The sequence below is a fragment of the Erpetoichthys calabaricus genome, chromosome 9 (genome assembly GCF_900747795.2).
Source record: "Erpetoichthys calabaricus chromosome 9, fErpCal1.3, whole genome shotgun sequence".
NCBI lineage: Eukaryota > Metazoa > Chordata > Cladistia > Polypteriformes > Polypteridae > Erpetoichthys > Erpetoichthys calabaricus.
In genome coordinates this window covers 163720686-163742401 of record NC_041402.2, presented here as the reverse complement: position 1 = coordinate 163742401, position 21716 = coordinate 163720686, and the positions used below count along the sequence as shown (strand labels likewise).

Here is a 21716-nt window from a genome sequence, read left to right as displayed (position 1 = left end):
CGCCCCTTTTCTGTTTATGTCACATGTGAATAATTCAACAGTAAACCAAAGTCATGAAAAAGGATCATTTTCTTAAAGGTCTGAGGACAGAGACCCTACACTTTGCTCTCTACTGCAAGATTGAGATGCCATTCTGCAAGTAAGGGGTGAAGCTCAGGGCCATCTTAACAGCATCATAGGTGCCTGGGCAGTGAACTGTGCTGGGGCCCCTGTTTTGATAGAAAAACAGAAACATACATAGGCATCAGAAACATTGTGGGTCCCTATGCTCCTGGGGCCCCTGGCCAGCACCCATTGTGCCTGTACATTAAGATGGTCCTGCTAGCTCCTGATACTACCCATTTACTACCCAGGAGGTATTACAATACCTCTCAGCACTTATTCATTGTAGGTTCCTGTCTTCTATCTGATGTTGGCTCCATAACCTGAATAACAATAACAATAAACCGGTAATGTACAGTATAGTAAGTAGATGGATGGATGGATGGATAGATGGATGGATGGATGTTTGGGGATCTGGAGGTAATAAGCGCAGCATAGCTTGGCATGCTAGTACATTCACTACATTCCTAACTAGACTGTGTACAAGACTTTTTTGCAAAGCCTGCCAAGTGTTGTGCAAGTCAGACGGGTACATTGCGCACTTTTGATTGTCCATCTAGAATATGGTAGGTAGGTTTGTTCTCTGTAATATGTAGACTCAGTGAGCAAATTACTAGGAATGCTTTACTATTACTGGGTTGGGCCTCATTGTACTCTGAAAACAGGCTCAGTTTATTGTAACCTGAATTCCACAAGATGCTGGAAGCATTCTTTTGAAATTCTGGTAAATGTTGACCTTATTACATCATGTACTGTAATTTTGGCAGATTTGTCAGCTGCACAAACTGCAAATCCCCTGTTCTACCACACCCTAAAGGTGACTGGGAAGGTCACTGAAGAAAACTGAACTTATTTTCATGTACAAGAAGCCCATTTGAGGTGACTTTTTCTTTCTGATGTGGTGCACATTCGTGCTGGAAGTAGCCATTAGAAGATGGGTAAATTGCGGCCATGAAGTGATGCACACGTCCAGAAAGCAACAATACTCAGGTTGTGGCATTCAAGTGATGACTGATTGCTATTAACAGGCCCAAAGCGTGCCAAGAAAAAATTCCTGACACCATTACACCACCACCATGACCTGGACTGTTGACCCAAGGTAGGTTGACTGCATGGATTCAGGCTGTTGACTCCAAATTCTGACCCAACTTCTGTGCCTCACCAGAAGTTGAGATTCATCAGACCAGGCTACATTTTTCCAGTCTTCAGCGGTCCAGTTTTGATGAAGCTGTGCCTACTGCAGCCCTAACTTCCTGTAAGATGGAACCTGACGTGGTCTTCTGTTTTTGTAGCCCAAGGTCCAAGGTTTGAGATGCTTTTCTGCTCACCACAGCTGTATAGAGTGGTTATCTGAGTTACTCTATGTTTTCTGTCAACTCAAACCAGTCTGGTCATCCTCCTCTGACCACTTTCATCTCATGCATTTCCCTTCTCAGAACTGCCACTCACAAGATGTGTTCTTTTTTAAAACCTCTACAGGAGATCAGCAGTTACAGAAATCCTCAAACCAGTTTGTCTGGCACCAACAACCATGCCACGGTTAAATCACTGAGATCACATTTTTTCCAATTCTGGTATTTGATGTGAACATTAACTGAAGCTCCTGGCCTGCAGCTGCGTGATTTTATGCATGGCGCTTCTGCCACATGATTGGCCGATTAGATTACTGCATGTATCAGCAGGTGTATAGGTATTCCTAATAATATGCTCGGCAAGTGTATAAGTAGATTGCAGCAATGGGGGAACCTCCACAAGATCACCGGGAGTGTGCAAACTTCACCAGTAAGACACACCGTTTCGCGGGAATCAAACGGTAGTCCCAGTGCCGTAAGGCAGGAACGCCACCTGCTGTGCGACCTTCATCTCATAGCCTGCCCAATAGTAAGATTTCAGATTGAAAAAGAGCATTTTAAAAACAGAAGTGAGATAAAAAAAACGAATAAATGTGGCTCTTGGTGTTTTGGTAACATATAAACAAAACTCACTTCATCCAACTGAGGGTTGCGGTTGGCCGGATCCTATCCTGAAAGAATTATACTGCATTATACTGAGAAACAAAACCTCTTTGTGTGATTCACTGCACGAGTGATTACTGGGGGGCACATTCTAATTAAAAAATGTAAAACCACTCGCTTCCTGTATTCGTTAGCTATAATATCATCAAAACTGCGCTACTTTTAAAATTGAAAATAAACGCTACTGTGCAGAGCACTACACAATTCCCGAATACGTGTGTTGAGCCTCCTGGACACGCGTGCTGGCTCCAGATACGAACTGAAATCGGCTTTGAAGTTTGCGACCAATTTTAAAAATGCGATTTCATTTAAACATCGGTGCGGACTTGCGAAGACATGCGCGCACTCCGTTCTGTCCTTAAATAATTACTTTTCGTCAGCTCATGTTTCTTTGTTTATGTAATAAATGAGATTAAATGGTGCTCATCTTCAAGACAGACAACCCTTTACCGCTTCTCCGCCCTGGCACTCCCCCCCAACTCCCCCCCGCTTCGCGCTTTAAATATGCGCATGCGCCGACGGAGTGCCGTTACAAGATGCCTCGCAGGATTGCTTTAGGCTGGTTTATGACAGCGAGCTGGTTGATTTCAGTGTGGCTCCATCTCCAAGAGACGAAGACTGGCGCTTTGTGAAAGCTCCGAGTGTCGGATGCAGCGATCCGATTCCGCTTTTTCGGCGACGGAATACCGATCACAGACGGGCGAATGTACACTCGGACCGTAAAGGAGTGGAAGAGGTGAGCTGCACTGCGAGGGGAAAGGGGAAAGGGAAGGGGGTGGTGGTGTTGGCAGTGTGTGGATTAAGAAAGAAAGAAAACAAGAAACGTTCGAGATTAAGGGGCTCAAGATATCGGATTCTAAAGCGTGTGATTGTCTGTAACAGACTTCTTAGGAGTGTGCTGTACTGTTGTTTCTTGGCTGAAAATCTTCACATGATGCCTCTGTGTCTTCTAGGTTTTTTAAAAAAAGTAACAATAAAAGACGCTGAACAGCCTCTGATCGAAGACACCATATAATTTCATAGAGCATTGTATTGCAGTTGCATCATTTTGATGGGAAAAGAATAACAGAATTAAGCGATCTCATGGAAGTCCGTAGCCCTTCAGCCGCCGATCTTTTCATAATCCGGTGATAGTTCTTTCACGTTTAATTGGCCTTGTCTCAATGCTATAAAATAGCTTTTTGTTTTGATATTTAGCACCCATTAAGACTGTGGGGGGGATTTTAATGTAAGGCTTGTATGCGATCTATTGTGTTGTTTGTTCTAAACAACAGAGAACAGATCATAAAGGAGAAGTCAAACTTTGTTTTCATTCTAACCCAGCATATTTTACTTTAACAAAATATGATTTTACTTATTGTACTGCTTTGCTATTTTAATGTGGTCGAATATGAAGCGGTGACGTGAAAGACATCACTTTTATGATTTTCGTCGTTTCTGTTGTGTTACTTATTATAATTATTATTGTCAATGTTCCTTAATTTGTATTTTCCACTATTTGCAGATGATCGTTTTGACCCAGAAGCTTTTTTTTTTAAGTTTAGCTTTATATCTTAAAGGATATCTTGGAACAACCTTTGGAATATGATCGATTATAGTATATTACAAAAAGAACAAACATCAGTAGTTACCAGGATAAAGTTAGCTTCTTAATCACATCTGTTTCAGCACTGTAGTATTAGGCAAGCACAATATATTAAAAAATATACTGTACATTGATTTGTGTCATTAAGGGTTCACATTCTAATTGCATGTGAATGTTGCTTGCCCCAATATGAATACATTAATCAGATTCAATGGCACACTTGACACACTCCCATAACTTCAATACAAGGCGAGCTATGGAATTTATCAGGCACCCTGAAGAATTAAGAGGCATGGGGTGCTTTATTTTTCACAAACTCCATTGTATTAAATTACAGGTGAGATTTGCCCGACCCAGTATGGATACACTAGTCAAATTCGCTGGCAGACTTGGCACACTCTGACATGTGCAGCACCAAACTGAAGCACTGAAAGGTTCAATCGCTTTGGGCCAACTTTATGATTGTGGGTCAAGAGAGACCCCTTTGTTAAAATGTGAATGAATTTTTATAACCCCAGTCTTGGAAATGAAATGTATTAGACACCCAATACAAGGGAAATTTTACGATAACTCAAAATTTATTTGTTACCACGGCAAAAACAGAATTCCCATTCAACAGCTTTTTATAAAAAGAATCTCCATTATTCATGTGAACAATATTGTGCCTTTTTCTATAATAGAATATACAATAATATAAGTACTAAAAGTAATGGCAACTTTAAAAGACTAGAACAGCCATCAAATAGTTACCCAGCTATCCTCTAAATAAACTAATATTGGCTTTCATAAATGGACAAATACAATGCCGGGCTTGAATTTTAATGTTTGACAGACCTGAGGATGTTTTAATCTTGGGGGGATTTCAGTACGTGATTCCTAATAAATGACATTATCAAGGACTACTTGATTTATCTTTTGTGCACATTCTAAATTTATACTCTTGCATTTTTTTTAACAGTAACTGAAAAATACTGCTTAAAATCAATCCTGAAAATAAACAATTCAAACTTTTATTATATCGGTACTATTGAATCAGTGATTTCTAAGATAATTCGGGATGTTTTCATTTTAACAAATTCTTTAAAACTGTTCCGTGCTGGCTTTGTCAGCGAATCCCTCAGTTAGGTTTGTAATATTGGCTGTTGTAAGATTTGTGTTTGCCTCATTAGCTTACTAAAGAGTAATATTTAATGCATGAGTCAAATCAATTCAAATTTTAGTTGTTATAAAATTCTACTGCCATAATTTTCCAAATCTGTCCCTGCTTTTATTATTTTTGTTCAAACTGTAAGGCTTCCTGTGTGAAGCCAGACTTGTTAGTTTTACATTACTCTTGTAAAAGAGCCTTTGTTGTGCTGTTTTCACATCCTTGCACAAATCTATTTCTGAACTAACTCCATAATTAGATAAAAGTGGCAATAGTAAAAGCCTGTATGTGTGTGTGTGTTCTGGGCTTCTCTTTTAATAATAAGTACATTTCCCACAATCCCTGGTTGAAATTCTCGTGCCTCAAACAGAAAGCATTTTCCAGACATGGCCAGTGCTGTTTTTCTTTTCTATGTGTGTTGAGGTGGTTCTTTATATCATCACCAGTGTAAGCCATTTTTAAATTCTAGTGCTGTTGGGTCGGGATCTGAAAGGGACTCGTTCCTCCGGTGACCAGGCTCATGTCAGAGGGGAGAAGGGAGACTTAGAGAAGCCAGCTGAAGTGCCGTGGTCTGGGTGAGGACTCTGGCCTTGGGTCAGCTCTCAGAGCCAGGGGAGAGTGTGCCTCTAATTGGAGTGAAGCAGAGCTCGGCAGGGTGTGTATGTGCTGGCAAAGCAGCTGGTAGTGCATGACGCCATAGAAGACCTGGGCAGTGTGGCACACCAGCTGTTGAAGAACCAAGTGACCCATCGCCACCAGTGTATCCATTCCACCATCTGCGAGTCATTACAATGTGTAGTTTTTACTCTCATTTATTTTTCTCACGTATCATTGTGAATTCTGAAGTAATGTTGCTAATTGCAGTCACTCATTTAATGTATTTATAGGGTTCAATGCATGGAGCGCGTAACAAGTTAGAAACTTTGTCAAAAGGAACTTTCCCTGCTTCCCTAATGCTCCTTCTGTATCAACACTTGAATACATTTTAGATAGAAGCGAGGAGGATATTGATAGTCTTTCTAAACTTTATCAGTTTATTTCGCAGTGTGCACTTCTAGGTGACATTAGGCAAAAAGGGACCTCTTAGTTAATATCTCAGATAAGAAATGGAGTTCATTCATTCGTAACACACACTTTTGATTAATCCATGCAAAGCATTGCGTAATTAAGCTTAAAATTATATCTCTGAAGATTTAACTTATCCAAAATGTATCGGGAACTGCACCCTAACTAAGGATGATGTGCTCAAGCTCTGGCCTTTCTAGGTCATATGTTTTGGGCTTGTCCTACACAAAGACCAGTTTCTGGGGAAAATGCTTACTTAATTATCTGATAGTGTTTGATTCACAGTATTATTTTTCCTTTAATTTAATTTTTTGAAGTAACAACAAATGAGATTAGACTTTGTAAAGTTAGGTTTCCAGCACTTAGAAAATGTAATGATGGGCTGCTGCTACTATAATAAAGCTGTAAAAAATAGTACAGGAGTTTGTCAGTCTTGGCAAGACTTTGTGCCAGTCATTCGAGGAATTCCTCAAGGATCAGGCCTTGGTCCTCTGCTTTTATGAATTATAAGGTCTTATTATTTATAACTCTTGGCTGGGTTATCATTTTTATATGAATGAATTCAGTTATTGAAGTTTCCTTTCAGCAGAGATGGCCCAGCTCATGACTTGAATTGAAGAAGATAAATGTTCAATGTACAACTGTTTAAAGTTAAACTTTAACCAAGCACAACTCATGTTAATTGCTACTATAGCATATTTCAAGAAAACGAATGCCCTTTCATACTGCCAAGGTGGCCATACTATGACAGGGGTAACCGATGATACTTCTGCTATGAAACTCCAGACATACCCAAGCAAAAAGTTTCAAAAATGCTCTGTTATAACATGAAGCACAAAAAGGCAAAAGGGAGTTTGCCTGAAAACACAAAGCAATCCAAGTAAATCTGACCCAATCCAAATCCAAAAGGTGGAATAAAAATAAAAAAAACAGAGCACAGGCTCAAAAGTCCAGCAAATCACACGGCACAAGAAAAAAATCACAAATTCAAGAAACCCACCACTCTCAACTGCATTCAAATGAACCGCAAGGGACTATGGGTTACCCCTGCCTTTGGTGGTGATGGGTAGGTGGCCCTGCCTCTTGGGGAGTCCCGCACAAAACACGTGGCACTTAATAAAGGCATGAAGAAAGACGCATAAAATGTAAAGAGTAATGCAAAATGTAAACAAAAGCAATGTTATCATATATAAATCAAAAATGTACAACAAAACGTAAAACAAGAATTTGAACCTCAGCCAGAAGGTGAATCCTGGCAGAAGTATAAAAATGACATTCTTCCCTTGAAGAAAGGTTCTTACTTTCACCTCTGCCTATTTCTGTTTTTTTTTTTCCAGATACAATAGAGCTTGACCACACTTTTCATCACGTGCCACATTGACTACTGTGGCTCTTTGCTGGCCAGTACCCCTTCTAATCTGTTAATTTCAGCCGGTTCACAATTCTGTTGCAAGCATCCTCACCCAGACCCACAGCAGTGAGCACATAATGTCTTGTTTGTTCAGTCTTTACTTCCTCCCTGTCTCTTGAGGACTGAATAAAAAAGTTATTTTGCTGACATTTTAAGTTTTAAATTGCCTTGTACCGGACTCTATGAGTAACCTCCTGCTGACATCAGACAGGATGACCTATGCTCAGTAGTAAACTTAAACACTTTTGTTTCATATTACAACAAAGTTCTGAAAAGCAAAATTCAAACACTTCATACTCGTGTTCATGGTATTTATTATATTTCTTTAAACTTTTTACAGTATGTGTTTTGCATGGCAGGCAAAACAAGTTAGAAACTTTGTCAAAAGGAACTTGCCCCGCTTCCCTAATCTTCCATTTGTATCGACACTTGAATACACTTAAGCTAGTAGTGAGGAGGATATCAGGAGTCGTTTCTAGACTTTATGAACTTATTTCACACTGTGGACCTCTAGATGACATTAGGAAAAAATGAGAAAAGGACCTCTTAGTTAATATCTCAGATGAGGAATGGAGTTTAGTCATTCACGATATGCACTTTTGATCAATCCATGCAACATATGGTGTAATTATTCTTAAAATAATATCTTTCTAGAGTTAAGTCATCCGAAGTGTATGAGGAACGGGACCCTAACTAAGGAAGATGTGATCAAGCTGTGGCCTTTCTAGGTCATATGTCTTGGGATTGTCCTACACAAAGATGATTTTTTGGGGGGGAAATGCTTGTGATGTTTGATTCGCAATTATTCGTCTTCCTTTAATTTTATCGATTGGAGTAGCATGAATGAGATTAGACCATGTAAAATACTGTTCCCATAGTGATGGGATGCTGCTACAAAACTATAAATATTGAAAATCCATAATCATTTCTCATGCTTTGCTTTAATGCCTTTCAAAATGTGTGCTGTTGAAGCTGTGCATGGAGAAGTTTTTTTTTCTTTATCCTTTTGTTAGAGTTTTAGTAAAGCTGTACTTTAAAGGTAATGTTGACTACCTACTTTGGGTGTTTTAGCTGTCCACATAAATTCAATTTAATACAATACGCTATTTAATTACTTCTGTCATTTATATTTTGTCTTCTGCACTCTGTGATTATATAGCTGACGACCTGATAACCAGATTTACTTGCAATTTTCCTGCACTGATAAAAAGGTCAAGCTATTTATTCATTACTAGCTGAAGTTCCCGGCATTGACATTTGGATACACAACCAGTGGTGAGACAAAAAGGTGTTCTCTTAGATGAAAGTTGTAATCTTGCGAGACAATGAATTTGTTATCCAAATTAGTTGAGAAGAAGACGAAGTTGCATACCTGTAATCTTAGATGAGAGTTCACTTTGGCCACTGCAAAGCTTTGTGCATGCCGATGACTATTCTTGCATATCAGCTACAGCACATTCCTCCTGCCTCTTGGAAACTGTAGTCCATGCATTTGTGCTGTTTTTTTGGTTTGCCCCCACTCCATTACAACCTGTCCCTAATGTGTCATATTGCCTAAGTTGCACCAACAGCAACCCACGTGCAAAATTTTGTGAAAATCAGTTCAGCCATTTTTGCATAATTGACAAACAAACAAACAGACATCCAAACAGCCTACAGTTTAATTTATATAAATTGTGCAGACCCTCAAACCAGTTAAATAGTTTAGCTAAACATCATGAATGTCCTTTGGACAACAAGGGGATACTAAAGTCTCCACTCACAACCTTCATACCCGATGCATCTTGTATTTTTCCAAACCAGCCATATATAGGTAGATATAGACTGATATAGATAGATAGATAGATAGATAGATAGATAGATAGATAGATAGATAGATAGATAGATAGATAGATAGATAGATAGATAGATAGATAGATAAGGCTGGTTTGGAAAATTTGGAAAAAAATGACAGCCCTTATATATATATATATGTGTGTGTGTGTGTATGTCTATATAATATTTTCAGTAAGGGCTGTCGATTATTATTATTATTTTTTAACTCTCTATTGACTTGCAGGTAAGTCGCTTGCACACTCACAGGCATTTAAACTTCAGATACAGATACCCCTGAAACTTTGTCACGGTATGAATCATCACACTGGGTGTTCAGAATCTACGAATGTACAACACACAACCACTGATTTACAACGTCCTACACAGAATCCTGGTGCAATCTTATGTCATTGTTTCATCTTAACATTGCTCCCATGTCGGCCATTATAATGTTTGGGGTGTAATTAGAAATTAGAAAAGACATTGTTTACAGTCCCTACAAAGAACAAATGTCTTTTGAATGTCCAGCTGCATTTAGTGCTGGTACTCCATTTTTGTGCATCACTTCAGCTGCATTTTTAATCTTTATTTAGAGAAACTATTTTTAAGTTGAAAATTCCTTTTTGTGTTTATTTATTGTTATACCTTATTGGTTATTTAATTTATTTAACTTTCCATTATTATGGTTATTAAAAGAAATTGGGGGTGGCACGGTGGCGCAGTGGGTAGCGCTGCTGCCTCGCAGTAAGGAGACCTGGGTTTGCTTCCCGGGTCCTCCCTGCACGGAGTTTGCATGTTCGCCCCATGTCTGCGTGGGTTTCCTCCGGGTGCTCTGGTTTCCTCCCGCAGTCCAAAGACATGCAGGTTAGGTGCATTGGCGATTCTAAATTGTCCCTAGTGTGTGCATGGTGTGTGGGTGTGTGCCCTGCGGTGGATGGGCACCCTGCCCAAGGTTTGTTCCTGCCTTGCGCCCTGTGCTTGCTGGGATTGGCTACAGGAGACCCCCGTGACCCTGTGTTAGGATATAGCGGGTTGGATAATGGATGGATGGATGGATAAAAATATTTTTTTTGTTTGCTTTAAATGACCCAGATTAGCGCTTGTCATTATCTGAGAGAATGACAGGCGCAAACAAAAATAATTACAGGGTGCCAACTGGGCCTTTTGATGGTGTTTAAAGGAAACAAATACTGTGGCTGGTATAATTGTGGCTGTTATAATTGTGGCTCCTTAGCTCTTGTTGCTCGGGAAAGAAGTGACCCATGCCTCTAGTCGGTTGTGAGGGTCTGAAAGGGGCGGAGTCAGTTACCCTCCCTGGTCAGTTTCTCTGTACTGTGGAGGAAGAAAAAGACAAGACAGTTATGTAGCTGCAGCGACCCCTTTTGGCCAGGGGAGTTATCACATACCTGGGAAGAACTTGGAGTGTGACCTTCTGATGCTCATGTGTGACACACTATACAAAATAGTAACAATCATCATAATAAATAAGGTTTTGGCTAAAATCTTGTATGAATTAATCACAAGCAATGTAATTGAAAACACTAAAGTATAATGGAAATGTACCTCCAAAAAAAGGAGGAATCATTCATGATATTTACTACACTGTTCACAGTCCATTTATTTTGCTTTGGGACAAACCTAACCCACCCTCCACATCTCAGAGAAAGGGCAATGTCTTCTGTGATTTAAAACTACAAAAACACATCCTGTCTATGAGGAACAATGTGCAGCTCCCATCCTTCAGAATATGGCAGGAATTCAATCGTTTAATTCAAATATAATTCCAACTGGACCTTGGTGTTTGCATTGTTTTTCTTTAGATACTTTAATATACAATATGTGAAGAACCGTCTTATAATGGTGTCTCTTTGAACTGAACAGGGGCGAGGTTTTAAGTGCTGACAAGGATTTGATGCATCTTATAATTTTTGGAATGTTAAACTAATTGCATTTCTGATTGGGTTCTACTTTACATATTGTAATGTGGCCTTTACCTGCAATGTCAAAAATGCTCAATGCCATTCATACATCAAAGCTTGTTGGCTTTTAAGTAATATTTGTACATGCTAGTGTTAACAGGTAACTTAAAAAGTTGCTGTGTGTGTAATAGATACTGCTATGTGTAATAGATGGACATAGTGGTGGCTGCTTAGCACTGCTGTCTCAGATGTTTGGGGTCCTTGGTGCTAATCCAGTTTGCCTCTTCACCCTGGGCCTGCTTTTATTTTTTACATTCAGTACATTATTATTACTTTTTTTTTTTTAGTTTCCAAAGACATGCACCTTTATTTAATTGGCAATTCTACGTTGGCCCAGTAAAAGCGAGTGGGAGTGAGTGTACCTTATGAAGGGCCGGGGAGACATCTGGCCTCACAGCTGATGTGAGCCAGAGATTGGATTAAGGAGATTCAGCAAATGAACAGATGTTTAATTTGAGTAATCTTCAGTTATTTTTCAAAATCACAATCTGAGGTCGTTGTCTCGGATAATACTGGGGAATTATTTTTGAAAAGTAGTCTGTGACCTTCCTCAGGAGCCAAGTGTAGCTGCATTTACTCAAATGAGATTCAAATACATAAACAGCACACCAACATATAAGCAAATTCTTGAATATTCTTACAGTTATTATTTTTTCTTTTAATTAGTTTTAGAAGTCTTTAGTAATAGACATTTTACTGAAATATTTCTGCTAGTTCATTAATTAACAGCAAGTCACCTTGGGGAGATGATTGGCGTGTATGCATTAGCACTTCTTCCAAGAAACAGTATAAAGATGTGTAGCTGGTTGGTGATGCAGTAATTATTGCTGCTGCCTCACAGGTCCAGCATTCTAGGTTTAAACCCTGTGGGTGGTCACTGTCTAAATGTACAGAATTATTATTATGTGAAAGCTGATATCACATTATGTGACTTTTAGTCGCGGTGTATGTCAGACTTCTCAACTTCAGTTGATGATCTTGTCACCTTACCATGTCAGCTTAAATGACTGAAGATTGCCGGACATGTCAAATTTAAAAAGTGCTTGTCAATCTTCTAGCACAGTTGTGCTCACCCTATTTGTGACAGCCAATGGCGTGCTGCCTGATTTTGCCGGTGCTGTACGAAGGATTAACAGCTGTGGGGAGTTTAGCTGCAGTTTCAGCCCTTTATTTTCTTGTTTCCATTCTATCATGGTAAGTAAAATATGAGACATCAGACAGACGAGTTTGTCTTCTGTTTATGAGATCTAAAACACCCAAATTACTTATGCCTTGTCACTGTATTCTGTGCATTGTACTTCTGGATGAGCATTCATTAGTTGTCGCACAGAGCCACCCCAACAGCTAAAGACAAAGTCAAACCTATTTGATTGTATCGGGGCAACTTATGGACTAGCTGGAGTGAGTTGCTGAATTTGTCACAATGGCTTCATGGGAACACAATGTCGACTACCTCTGACTTGCTCAGATTATGCAAGTGAAGTCTACAGCTGCAAATCACGGGAAAATTCATGTGATGTGCCATGGCCTTAAAACCTCTGTGGGTTTTTCTCCTGCATCCTTAAAACATGAGGATGAGGTTAACGTACAATTTGGCATCATGTGAATATTAGAGTGAGTGTAAGTAGGTCCCGTGATGGACTGGAGGACCCTCTGGGGTTCTGTTATGCCTGAAGGGCTGAGTTGTTGATTTTTTCACCAGCTGAAGTTTGTTCTTTTCCTTTCCTCCCTTGCCATTTGCCCAAACTGACTTTTTATTTTTTCGATGCTGTTTTTAAAGACTCTGTACTGATTGTAGGTATTATATTTTAGTATGTTATTTTATACAATATTTGGGTTTTTAGCCATATTTTACAATTCAATTTTACAATTCATGGAAAGCACTTTGAGCAGCATTTTATGTTAGAGAGTTGCTATAAATGAACTTTTTATTGTTGTTATAGTGCCAATGACTGCTGGGGTTTGGCCCACGCAGCCCTAACTCAAATTATGCAAGTCAGTGATTGATGTTATTTTTCAAATAGTAATATTACAATAGCATGGCAGTGTGTAGTGCATCAACGTCTTGGGTTCAAATCTAAGCCCAGTTTGACTTTTTATCATACAAAATAATGAAAAGGCAATGTGAATTATGAACATTTAGGGTCCTATGCATTTTCACTCAAGTAATTACCCAGAAATATCATAACTAAATCTCCTTTAAGGCTTAACTTATTTTTACCTGCTGTCTTAGTCGGTAACAAGTAGGCTGTTTAACCTGCGTTGAGTCCCATGGAAACTTCCAGCTTTATGTGAAATTGTAACAAAGACGAAGAAATGCTTACTTTGTTAGTCATATGTCTCACTTACAGCAGTAGCAGCCAGCCTAACATTCTCAAACCCGCTTATAATTCAATTCAGGCTAACAACATTAAGACATAAAATGCATGTGAAGAAAAACATTATTAGTGATGTCCTTTTATCAGAGTTCTGAGATAAGACTTTTTGAAGAATTTTAAATGAGCTCTGAATGTTAGCAGTTTTCATGTAATTAGAGAATTGTATGGCAACTATGCCTCTTGGTATTTAACTTCTTAGTGCAGCCAAGTGCATCCCACATTTTGAAACATATACGTTTCCTTATTTTATCACACTACATTTTTTTTTTTATATTTTTGTACATCTGCACAGTGTTTATAGTCAACCTTAAAAATAAGATTCCTTTTTATAAATGAGACAGAACTCTGGGAAACGTGGAAGCAAATGAGCATTCTTGTGTTTTTCTTTTGCCAATTTCTGGACAGGAATAGGTAAGAGAAATTGAATTGAGTTTAAGTAGAACACAAAAAGGTTTGGTTTTTAGAACTTGTTGGTGCATTTCTGTGATGTGTCACTTAGCAGATGATGATACAGTTAGGTCCATAAATATTTGGACAGAGACAACTTTTTTCTGATTTTGGTTCTGTACATTACCACAATGAATTTTAAATGAAACAACTCAGATGCAGTTGAAGAGCAGACTTTCGGCTTTAATTCAGTGGGGTGAACAAAGCGATTGCATAAAAATGTGAGGCAACTAAAGCATTTTTTTAACACAATCCCTTCATTTCAGGGGCGCAAAAGTAATTGGACAAATTAAATAACTGAAAAAAAAATGTTCATTTTTAATACTTGGTTGAAAACCCTTTGCTGGCAATGACAGCCTGAAGTCTTGAACTCGTGGACATCACCAGATGCTGGGTTCATGAATGAAGGAAAAAGGGATGATGAGATCAACAGACGAACTGGGGGTGGCAAGAGCAGTTATGCAATCGCTATACCAATCTTTAGTGGTGATGAAGGAGCTGAGTAAGAAGGCAAAGCATTCAATTTACCAGTCAATCTATGTCCCTACCCTCACCTGTAGTCATGAGCTTTGGGCAATGACCGAAAGAATGAGATTGCGATTGCAAGCAGGGTGGCTGGGGTGTCTCTTACAGATAGATCCTCTGACCCTCTGCATCGAGAGGAGCCAGTTGAAGTGATTCAGGCATCTGATATGGATGTCTCCTGGGCACCTCCCTGTGGAGGTTTTATAAACGTGACCAGATCGGAGGAGATCCTGGGGAAGACCCAGGGCTCACTGGGAGGGTAATATCTCCCATTTGACCTGGGAACACCTTGGGATCCCACAGTATGAGTTGGCAAGTGTGGCTGGAGAAAAGGATGTATGGGCTTCATTGCTAAGATTGTTGCCCATGCGACTCAGATTTGGAGAACTGATGGAAAATGAATGAATAAATTATCGTCTTGGCACCCGAGTCAGTTGCCTGGTTAATATGAATGGAACAGTTAGTGGCTACAAGACTTCATGTTTGTCAATCTCCATGTTTACATGGTAGAAGCAGTTACCTTCATGATAAGGCTGTTGGGTATATGTCTGGCTGGAAGATTCTGTTTCTGTAGTACTACTGATTTCATTCATCCGTATTTATCTATCTAGTGACTTGTTATTGTGATATAGGTTGAAACATTAGTGGTGACTGTGAGCTTATTGTCAATGGAGTTTTTAACCCGTGTGTTGTTTTGTCATAAGAAGTGTTCAGTAGACCTCTAAAGTTCTCTTTATATCGTTGGACAAGTTAATACTGGGAATTAGCTTTGCTTCAGTATAACCGAGAGAGAGAGAGATGTCCATGTAATTTAACTCTTTCAAGGCGGATGTTGACTTTTGTCAAAAGGGAGGGGTTGACGCTGGTAATCAGCTGTAAATGGTGGCAAAACCTGCCATTTATGTTTTAGTTGGACTCTCTTTGCTAGAAGAAAAGTTAGCTTCATTAGTTTGACCAAGATTCCCTGTCGTTCCTGTGAGTAGCATGGAGGAAATGGCAAAAATGGCATCGACATCTAGAGAGAGATCAAAGTGAATGCGTAAAGCAAAATACTCTGTGGACGAAGTTTTGCATATTATCGCTGAATTGTGATCAAAAAATAATGTGAGGTACCAGCTGATTGTGGTGATGAACAGGTTCATGTACCTGATGTGCCTACGGCAACGTTTGCCTGGGAGGACCATCACTTACAGTGACAAGAGGTATAAACCAGATTGCAATACACTGTGACCATGAGCATTGCTGCCACGTGAAGACAGCCTGGCTGCTAGCCTGCTGTTCATTCCCGCTGAACTGGCGCCCACAGCATGCAGCAACAGATATTTTATGTTGATTTATGTGTGAAACCATTGCTTGGTGTGCTTTTCAGAAAACTGCGTGTTTTGGAAAAAATATTCAGCCCTCAGAGAGTTAAAGAGTCCATTCTTCTTAATCCAAGTGAGGATGCACCATAATAAAGCAGGCTTGGTCCACTCGCATTTTCATTTTGTAGCTGATGCAGCTCTTTTCTCCTTAGATAGCACATTATTTTCAGTATGTCGTCATAACTCGCCTTTTCATAGCAGGCACGGTGTTCTCATGGTAAAAACCTGTGTCATTCCTCCATTTTGAAATCGGGCATATTGTTTCTCTCATGTCCGTCCCTCTCTATAGCTGGATACACATCTACATTAAATCAGTCGATGCTTTGTTTTACACTGTAGCTTGATGGCTGTTTTTAGCAACTAGCATTAAAAAATACATGATTGAGCATTTACCCGTGGTCTTACTTTTCTGTAAGTTACTTTAAGCTAAAAGTTAAATAATAAAGTCCCCCAAAGTCCCCATTTCACATTTTCTTACAGGTGTATACAGACTGTTTGGCCTATCTGAGCTTAAACATAACGGGTAACACTTCTTCCTAACATTTGATGTACATTTGCAAATTTCTCCCAGAGTTATCTATACTAGATAGATAGATAGATAGATAGATAGATAGATAGATAGATAGATAGATAGATAGATAGATAGATAGATAGATAGATAGATAGATACTTTATTAATCCCAAGGGGATATTCACATATTCCAGCAGCAGCATACTGATACAACAAACAATATTAAATTAAAGAGTAATAAAAATGCAGGTAAAAACAGACAATAACTTTGAATAATGTTAACGTTTACCCCCCCGGGTGGAATTGAAGTGTCGCATAGTTTGGGGGAGGAACAATCTCCTCAGTCTGTCAGTGGAGCAGGACAGTGACTGCAGTCTGTCGCTGAAGCTGCTCCTCTGTCTGGAGATGACACTGTTTAGTGGATGCAGTGGATTCTCCATGATTGACAGGAGCCTGCTCAGCGCCCGTCGCTGTGCCACGGATGTCAAACTGTCCAGCTCCGTGCCTACAATAGAGCCTGCTTTCCTCACCAGTTTGTCCAGGCGTGAGGCGTCCTTCTTCTTAATGCTGCCTCCCCAGCACACCACCGCGTAGAAGAGGGCGCTCGCCACAACCGTCTGATAGAACATCTGTAGCATCTTATTGCAGATGTTGAAGGACGCCAGTCTTCTAAGGAAGTATAGTTGGCTCTGTCCTCTCTTGCATAGAGCATCAGTATTGGCAGTCCAGTCCAATTTATCATCCAGCTGCACTCCCAGGTATTTATAGGTCTGTACCCTCTGCACACAGTCACCTCTGATGATCACGGGGTCCAGGAGGGGCCTGGGCCTCCTAAAATCCACCACCAGCTCCTTGGTTTTGCTGGTGTTCAGGTGTAGGTGGTTTGAGTCGCACCATTTAACAAAGTCCTTGATGAGGTCCCTATACTCCTCCTCCTGCCCACTCCTGATGCAGCCCACGATAGCAGTATCGTCAGCAAACTTTTGCACGTGGCAGGACTCCGATTTGTATTGGAAGTCCGATGTACAGTATATAGGCTGAACAGGACCGGAGAAAGAACAGTCCCCTGCGGCGCTCCTGTGTTGCTGACCACAATGTCAGACCTGCAGTTCCCGAGACGCACATACTGAGGTCTGTTTGTTAGATAGTCCACGACCCATGCCACTAGGTATGAATCTACTCCCATCTCTGTCAGCTTGTCCCTGAGGAGCAGAGGTTGGATGGTGATGAAGGCGCTAGAGAAGTCCAGAAACATAATTCTTACAGCACCACTGCCTCTGTCCAAGTGGGAGAGTGATTGGTGTAGCATATAGATGATGGCATCCTCCGCTCCCACCTTCTCCTGGTATGCGAACTGCAGAGGGTCGAGGGCGTGGCATACCTGTGGCCTCAGGTGGTGAAGCAGCAGCCGCTCCATGGTCTTCATCACATGTGATGTCAGAGCGACAGGCCGGAAGTCGTTCAGCTCACTAGGACGTGATACCTTTGGGACTGGGATGATACAAGATGTTTTCCAAAGCCTCGGGACTCTCCCCTGTTCCAGGGTCAGGTTGAAGATGCGTTGTAGAGGACTCCTCAGCTCCAGCGCACAGACCTTCAGCAGTCGTGGCGATACTCCATCTGGACCAGCTGCTTTGCTGGCACGAAGTCTCCTCAGCTCTCTGCTCACCTGCGCTGCTGTACATGTTGGTGGGGATGTCTCTCCTATGCTGGTATCAGCAGAAGGATGGGTGGAGGGTGCAGTACTCCGAGGTGAGAGTGAGAGTGGGTTAGGGTGGTCAAACCTTTTAAAGAAGTTGTTCATTTGGTTTGCTCTCTTCACGTCTCTCTCGATGGTGGCACCCCGCTTCGAGCTGCAGCCAGTGATGATCTTCATCCCATCCCACACTTCCTTCATGCTGTTGTTCTGCAACTTCTGCTCCAGCTTTCTCCTGTACTGCTCCTTCGCCACCCTGAGCTGGACTCTGTGTTCCTTCTGCACGCGCTTGAGCTCATGCTCATGACTAGCATGTCTGTTTGCAACCTGGGATTCAATGCTCTGTTAAAATACATTTTTATCCCCTTCAATTTGCCTAACTGATGATTCAAATGAATAGCTGATCTAGTGGATCCCTTTTCTAAGGTTATTTCAAACTGGCTCAGTCTGTCTTCTGAAATGTTTACTGTTCTTAATAACCCCTTGAATACTTGTCTTCATTCACCTCCCCCGGCTCTCCCTGACAGTAAGATGTCATTGTTGAGCTAAATTGCAGCAGTTCTTGTCCTGTGCCTGCCTTTACCTTCCTTCATGCCTTTCTGCTTAACTCTTTTTAAATGCACATAATGAAATGCAATGCTAATTTCCTCTTATAAGTCCTATAGTACAGCTCTTGTCTTGGTCACACAATTTATTTACTTAAAAGCTACATTTTCTTTAAAATAAAACAACAAATTGTATATTAATGATTAATGATATTAAACACCTTTTTTAAAGCATATTACATGTGTCTTCTTGGTAAATAGTTGCAGTGCCTGTTGTTGAAGGAATTTCTGTAGCCCACGATAACCGATAAGCTGCTTGAGGCCTTTTCTGTCAAGTACAGTGCTTTGAAATGTTCCTTCATCGTACACACCCTTTTCATGATTTCCTGTTACTGCCGATTAATAAAGATTCTTAATGCAAGTGCTGTCAATTTAAAAAAAAAAACACTGAGGTCTGACGTCACCATGTACCGTGCCTTGCATTGTAGATGTGCTTTTTTTGTATTTCTGCGCAGTATTACAGTTTGTAGTAACCTTTTTCAGCCTTTTGCTCAAAATACAACTAAACTGTTTTGCATGCTTCATTTTCATTGAAATTTTCAGTTATTCTTCTGGATGTAAAACAATTGCGTAATTTAAATACTGCCTTCATTGTTTATTTAAATGAACAGTATGTCAAAGTAACTCTGTTTAAGGTGTTGTAGTGCAGCAAGAAAATTTCATATCAAATTAATGTTATCATTAACAAGATTATTTGATTTAAAATATAAATATTTAACTGCTTAGATAAACTTATGTTAACACATTTCATATAGAGTATATACTGAGAGTGTGTGTGGTATGCAAATACAAAACAAATATTCTCTAAATGCAATCAGCGTTTATTTCTTCTTCATAAACTTAATCTGTTTAACGTAGACAAGGACCTCATGTGTCCTTTTATCGCAGTCTGATTCAGTCTGTTATCACTTTCAGTTTCATTGCCTGGTTTAGTGGTCTAAAAAACTAAAAATAAAAGCTCCAGCAGATTACTAAGCATGCAGCTAATGTTATTGGGTCAGTCCCTCAGTGGCAGATGATCTGGCAAGTGTGTGTGTCAGAGGACAATGCTAAGGAAACTAGAAATCATCTCAACTGACGACAGACATCCATTACGTGTAGAACTTAACTTCAGTAAATCAGGAAGGATAGACACTTTGAAAACCCACACAAATCGCTCCAGGAATTCCTTTCTTCATAGTGCCATACAACTTTTTAATAAGGAATATTGGAGAAAATGATTAAGGTTTGATACAGTATGTATCCTGTAACAATCTTTGTGTAAATATGCATTATCAGACTGCCTTGCCTTAATTTGTCTTGTCTCTATTTATTTGGTTTCACTTCCTTCTGTCTTGTTATTAGATGCAACTGAGAAGGACACTTTCATGTTTTCTTGTGTAAACATGACTAAATAAAGCAACCTTGAACCTTATGTATGCATGTGTGTGTGTATATATATAAATATAGTAAGGAGGAAGCTCTTCAATTAGACAGATAGATGGACAGGGCAAAAGTAGGCTTATAGTTGTTTGTGTGGAAAAGGACATGCAGGTTATGAACTTTAACTGAAATGAATGTCACAATTGCACAGTGCACTTTGGTACAATTTTGTGAGTGCTCAAATTGCCAGCCTTGAATACTCGCATCTGGTAAACTTACTTTTGCCCATCCCTGAATATAATACAGTGCATGTACATTGTAAAATAAAATGAAATGGGAAGAAAAATTTGAGGGTTAGGGTCTGTCCAGGCACCCCATGGTGAGATTGATGAAGAAAAAAAAAAAGCAAAATCCAAATTATGGCACTTTGGTACTTAAACATCTGAAAAATGTCAGGTGATCTTGATTCAGTATTACTTGTACTTCTGTTTTTTGTTCTTTTTTTCTGGATGCTGCTGAAAATAGAAACATATGGCCACTTTTTTTAAAAGATGTTTTTTTTATGTTCAGACTCCTAAAAATGAGTTTTGCATTTGGCATTAGTCCTATGACGTGAGTGTTGCTGCTTTGCCAGTGCACTTGCACTTAGTGAATGTGTCTGTGCTTAATTACAACACTCATTTACTGTCTAGAGCAATCTCTAAGAGAATGCAAGAACTTAAATGGAATTCAGTAATCATTACTTTCCATGAGTAGTATAGCGAGGCAGGTGTAATTGTAATCACGATTAATATGCGATTATTCGTACATCTTTCTTAAGGCTGGGGTTCATGCCTTGTGCTGTGGGGAAGTGTACTCTTATTGTGGCCATGTGTATAAATATACAAAATAAGCTCTGGCCTCTTCAATATAGTATTTGGATTAAGTGGTAATGAAAATGGGTGGAGAGATAATGTAACATATTGATATAATATTGCTTGATGAGTAAGGAATTATTAAGAAAGGGAGTCATAGGACAGAGACAGGGCCTAGCCAGGCCCTAAGAAAAGTGAGGGAAAATTGAAACAGTCAGTGGCCATTTAACATGACATGAAGCCCTGTCACAGTGGGTAGCGCTGCTGCCTCGCAGCTGGGAGACCTGGGGACCTGGGTTTGCTTCCCGGGTCCTCCCTGCGTGGAGTTTGCATGTTCTCCCCGTGTCTGCGTGGGTTTCCTCCGGGGGCTCCGGTTTCCTCCCACAGTCCAAAGACATGCAGGTTAGGTGGATTGGCGATTCTAAATTGGCCCTAGTGTGTGCTTGGTGTGTGAGTGTGTTTGTGTGTGTCCTGCGGTGGGTTGGCACCCTGCCCAGGATTGTTTCCTGCCTTGTGCCCTGTGTTGGCTGGGATTGGCTCCAGCAGACCCCCGTGACCCTGTTCGGATTCAGCGGGTTGGAAAATGGATGGATGGATGGATGAAGCCCTGTCACAGTGGGTAGCGCTGCTGCCTCGCAGTTGGGAGACCTGGGGACCTGGGTTTGCTTCCCGGGTCCTCCCTGCGTGGAGTTTGCATGTTCTCCCCGTGTCTGCGTGGGTTTACTCCGGGCGCTCCGGTTTCCTCCCACAGTCCAAAGACATGCAGGTTAGGTGGATTGGCGATTCTAAATTGGCCCTAGTGTGTGCTTGGTGTGTGGGTGTGTTTGTGTGTGTCCTGCAGTGGGTTGGCACCCT

General features: G+C 40.3%; 1 protein-coding gene across 1 annotated transcript in view; it reads left to right on the top strand.

Annotated features, from left to right (window-relative positions):
- The first annotated feature begins 2643 nt into the window (after positions 1-2643).
- Positions 2644-21716, top strand: part of st3gal4 (ST3 beta-galactoside alpha-2,3-sialyltransferase 4) — a 178176-nt gene continuing 159103 nt past the window's right edge. Inside the window, exon 1 of the mRNA XM_028810350.2 lies at positions 2644-2853. The gene's annotated coding sequence lies outside the window, so the exon portion shown is untranslated. The remainder of the gene's footprint in view (positions 2854-21716) is intronic.